Source organism: Humulus lupulus, chromosome X (assembly GCF_963169125.1).
Source record: "Humulus lupulus chromosome X, drHumLupu1.1, whole genome shotgun sequence".
NCBI classification, from domain to species: domain Eukaryota; kingdom Viridiplantae; phylum Streptophyta; class Magnoliopsida; order Rosales; family Cannabaceae; genus Humulus; species Humulus lupulus.
The window spans coordinates 93,852,454-93,858,118 of NC_084802.1; the positions used below are offsets into that span (position 1 = coordinate 93,852,454).

General features: G+C 31.1%; 1 long non-coding RNA gene across 1 annotated transcript; it reads right to left on the reverse strand.

Moving 5' to 3' along the window:
* Window positions 1-2,350: 2,350 nt before the first annotated feature.
* LOC133804459 (uncharacterized) lies at window positions 2,351-5,342 on the reverse strand. The gene is made up of 2 exons (XR_009878489.1): window positions 4,693-5,342; window positions 2,351-2,679 (listed from the first exon to the last, which is right to left on the reverse strand). It is a non-coding gene; the product is annotated as an uncharacterized LOC133804459 (long non-coding RNA).
* Between the last annotated feature and the right edge of the window lie 323 nt (window positions 5,343-5,665).

The window sequence follows — 5,665 nt, forward strand, 5'->3', positions numbered from 1 at the left end:
TCCACTCATTCCTCAATCATCACTCAAGAATTGGCATTATTTTTTTTCAAAGTTCGGACTGGTGTGCGCATCAATCTTGCTGCCGTGATTTTTTATCAAATTATGGCTCTCGCAAATGCCAAGAAGAAGGGAAATCATCTTGTGTTTCCTTGCTTGATATAAAAACTTCTTGACTCCCAAAGGCCTCTCAAGATGGTGCATGAATCCTTGGCTGCTGCTTCTACTGGTGCTAATTGAAAAGTAAAGGATGACTCTACCTGTACCGCTGCCAAAAAGACGAAAGGTATATCCTTGCAATCTAAAATTCTAGATTCTGTGTTGATTGACATTGTAGTTGTGAAGACTGATATTGGCTTTGTGAATACCAATATTAAAGGCCTCCATCATCGTCTCAATGCCATGGAAGGGTTGCAGCGATTCACTTTGGAACAACTCGCTGGTCGCATCCCAGCTACCATTGTTCCACCCCCATGAAAGTTTCAAGTTTTTTTTCTTTCTTTCGTCTTGAATAAAAAGCAAAAAAATTTGTATGTTGTTACTTTTCTTTATGTATTTTTTCCCCTTTGATAGAAAAAGAGGGGGAGAAGCAGTTTTTGCAGTTTGTTTTTAGTTATGATTTGGATATTTTTCTATGTTTAGTTGTTGAATACTTTGGCATTCCAACTATGTTTTGTTCAAATGTTTGTTTAAAGTTAGATGTTGTTTGCAGGGGGAGTTTTTACAAATTTAACTGCTTTCTGGCAGGGTTCTCTTAGCAAAATAAAATATATGTGCTTTGTCTATAAAAATGCCAAAAGGGGGAGAGTGTTAGAACCCTGTTTGGCAAATATTTTTCTAGACAATATATTTTATTTCTCATGATTTCTACGAATTAAAACTAGATTTTATGTGCTGTAAAAATTGTGTGTAACTCATCATTGAGTTGTCAAAAGTTTTGATTCTTATCTATATCTTAAAAGGATTCCTAATATAGAATTTACAATCCTTAAATATATGATCTTATCATGATAATTTCGTGCAGATTAAATCACATATCCTCAAGATATTAATTTATCTGAATATGACTTATTTTTTCAAATGATTCTGGACTTAATCTGCCTAGATACAGAAACCGTCTAGTCGGATGCCCAACCTGCCGAGACAAAACCAGATAGACTGGCATATTGTTTTCTTATAAAGAAATTTGCAAATCATTTCTTTATTGCTCCAGATTACCAAGAGATCCTCTTCTGAACGTACAAACAGCTATAAATAGATAGTTAAGACTCTTGAAAAATTGTCTCTCTTGTCATGTAAAAATTGATAATATTTTGGATTCTTTGATAGCAATTTTCATTGTTTTTGTAAACGCTAAGTTGTTTACCTTAGTCCTCAATATTGTGTCGTGCGCACCTTATTTTGTGTATACCTCTTGTTCTTCGCAACAGGTTTGGGTTCTTTTGAACGTGTTCCTAGGGAACTTCTGGAGAAGAGTTCATCAAAACTCACTTCGGGAGGAAGAGGTTACTCGCTATTCTTTGAAGGGAGTTAAAGAAAATCACTGTTTCAGCAAAATCAGATTCGTAAAGAAAAATACAACAAGATTGCGGCAATAGTTTAAGAATGAGTCTTACATTGTTTAAGTCAGTGCTTTTTTACAACTTTGTTCTTTACTAATTTGTGTTTTCTTTGGGCGTGGCCCAGTGGATGTAGGTTATCCAAAATATTTTCTGAACCACGTAAAAATTCGCTTGTGTCATTTTTACATGCTTAATGTCTTTTTGTTTTGACAAGTTCTATAAGTGTGGTAACAAAACATGAATCTGTTTAAACAACTTATTTCATATTCCACATATTATAAGCTGTTTAAATCTAATCACTTGGTAAGTATAAAATACGGAATTTCAATTTTGAACAATGCGAAAAATTTGAGGGGCATGATTTTAAAGTAGTAATGATCACTACTACAAAACTAGACTTTCCAGGCAGTTTTTAACTGTAGCTATTGAGCAACAACGACAGTCGGTTAACTGTCGTATATGCTTATGCTGGCGTAGTGGTATGTCCTCCAACAGTTAAAAACTGTCATTATTGCTGGCTACGCCAACAGTTAAAAACAGTTGTTGTTGCTGGCTACACCAACAGTTAAAAGTTATCGTTGTTGCTGGCTACGCCGACAGTTAAAAACTGTCACGATTGCTCTATACAACTCGCTAAAAAATATATCAAAAATAAAAAATGCTTAAAAATATTGTCATTCGTGTTTTATATATTTTAAAAATTACATAGATATTGAACCAAATAAGAGAATAACAAAATATAACATTCCAACCATAATATAAATTTCAAACCAAAAGTTCATTCAATATCATAACTCTAAGAATACATCTTTATTGATTGCCTGAAATCAAACTTACATATACAAATCATACTCATATTTAACACATCAAATTATCCAGAAACAAAAAATAAACATCAAAATGAATAAAGAACAATTATAATAACTAATATATAACTTCAACTTTTGACACGAATACGCCTTACAATCTTGTTGATTGAATCCCAATCCTTAGTTTTGTAACTTTCAGATTGAGACTTCTTTTACTCTTCAAAGACTCAATGGACAGAATTGAGCAGTGCACAAGAGAAGAATTTGACCATCCCATAAATTGGAGATAAATCAATATGCTTGTATCCCATCTGCAATGACAAGTTTACAAAATGACACAAAGTTAATTGCTAATAATTAGCTAGACAAAATCAACTCTAATATTTCTTTTATCATCACTCAACTTAAATATACACTTTGTTACTAATATTCTAACCCAAAGTCTAACAGCAAGAAATAAAGAAAATTTGAAATCACTCCATAACAACAAGTTAGATATTCAAAGGTTAGTCAATGCTACAACAAGAGTTTCATATAATTTCATGCTTCAAGAAAAAAAAAAACCGAACCATTGATTCCCATATGCAAATTCCATTAAGTAAAACTTAGCTAACTTTTAAGCAATACCCATAATTATATATGATTTGGTTGAAAACAGGAACAAATTTTCTTTGCAATTTGGCACATAAAAAAGTACCAAAAGAAACCATACACATAGGTGTTACTAACTATATTCATTGTACATCTAGCAAAAAATATAAAGGAATACCAAATTATCACCAAACAACCATATTAAGCCGACTATATATTTTCTTTTTTGTTTTATAGATTCTATTCTATAATTATAAAGTATTTGATCCAATCTTCTAAAGTATCAGAATCCAATTCAAACAGCAGTTCATTTACTCACAAACAACTGAACTTAATTGTTAATTAACATAATTCATACAAATCTACGTCATCCATCACAATTTTATCATCATGCAGACAAACAAATTTTAACTATAAAAAATATATTAATATAGCTTAATTATCAACTAAATTGATTAGAAACCTATCCAGCAAACATATATAGATTACATTAATAATGGAGCTCAACTCCAAAGTACAACAGTAACATATGCTATATTGGGCTTTATTTTTAACCAATCAATCACAATAAATATAACCAATATGAGCTAATAACAAAACATAACAAGTCAAAGAAGAATTTGGCACAATTCATCATACAAGCCAAAACATAGCCTGGCACAATTCATTGTACAAGCCAAAACATTGTCTGGCACATAACAAGCCAAAGTAGAATTTGGCACAATTCATTTAATATGTTCAAATAACCACAAAAAAAAAAAACTAAAGAGCATCATAGTGAACCATAGAGCCTAATAAGGTTTATAGAGAATATCATTTAACCCTATGTATTATGCAGAGTAAGAGAAAAGCTTACTCATAAGATGACACATTTAATAGCATTACCAAGTGGCCCAAAAGAAAATATTTATAATTATATAATTGAATAAAGAACATCATAACCAACTGCGCCTTTTATAATCCTCAAAATGAATGCAATTTAGATAGCGCCAATACCTATGTTCATCTCATAAACAAAAACTATAACAAAAAAAATTGCAAATAGAACTTCAATATTTAAACAGTGGCTTCAACTAATACAAATGAAAGAATAGTTGTAATAAATGTATGTGTACATATATTTCTAGTCCAAGTTTAATTTTAGATTAAGAAATACAAGTGTATATGTAACCCATATGCACATAAAAAAGATCTTCTAAATATAATAATTGTGGTCATGAACATGAAAGAAAAGAAAAAAGATACTAGTGAATTTAATTTAAACCACCCTAAATATACAAAATAGGTTAAATGACAATCCAAAAATCAAAATTAAAGCCAGCCATACCTCTTTAATCGTCACTGTGTTATCCTCTACGCGCAAATAATGGAGCTTAGGAAGGGCATTTCCAGTACATTTTCAATGATAATTCTACTTAATCATAGTGGGGGCATTTTCATTATTATAGATAATAACGTATGTATATATGAGTTATAGCTTGCTCAAATACATGCAAATTCAATGTTAAGAATATGAGCAGCAACACAAACATCGTGTACTTGTTTCCATCTTCATCAATCTTAAACCAACCTCTAGTTTTTCACATTCTTTCTTATCCTCCTAATAGGTGAAAGCATAGACAGAAGAATCTATTTCTATATATATATATGAGTTATAAGAAGGCACACTGATGATACTACCAAAGTAAACTATTCAAAGAATGCATTAAAAAACAAAAATTTGAAATGCTAACCTTCACCATTCCCAATCTCTGAACTTAATCTCTTAACCCAATCTCTGAACCCAAGCAACCGATTTCCCAACTTCTGAACCCGTGTGACCGCAGACGATGTCGAAATTTGAATTGCTAACCTTCACGATTCCAGTACCACTGTCGCTAACGAGGGGTTGAATGAGCACTATCCTAACCTCGTGCACTATCGTTCACCCAGCCTCAACCCCCGAACACCGTCGGACTTGCAAGGACGAAAGCAGCGAGACAGATTGTCAAGCTCTCACGTCGCCGAGCCCCGTCGTCGTCTTCGTCGAGCTTTTAGTTTTAAACATCTGGAAGAAAAAATGGCTAGGAGAGAGTCGAGAGGTTAGATAGGTTTGAGAGATTGATAAATGAAATAATAAAAAAAAATGGATTTTTACTACTATTTCCCCTAAGTTATGTAGTTTAATCCTTGAGTTTTCTTTTTCTTTGCAATTAAATCCATAAGTGTACTAAATAGTGGCAATTGGATCTTTTATTTAACTTCATCTATTTTTTAACAAAAAATTTAAGAAAAGAAAGTATAACTTAATTTAATATTCAATCAAAATAAAATAATTAATATAAAATATTTTAAATAATAAAACACTAAATTAAAAAATTTAACAGAAAGACAACACTTTTTCTTCCCCTCCTCCTTTGCGATAATCAGACATATTATATATATTTATATAACAAGTGTACATCTTTTTACATATATATATATATATATATATATATATACAAAAATCAATATTTTGTGGATTATGATTCATTGGAGAAAAGAATCGATCTTTGTTGGCCGTAAAATTTTGCTACTTTTTTTTTGTACTAAATACTTTTGTTGCCTATTTATATGTATATATATTATTTATAATATATATATATATATATGTCTGGTTATTGCAAAGGAGGAGAGGAAAGAAAAAGTATTGGGTTTACATTAAAATAATATTATTTTGTTTTTTAT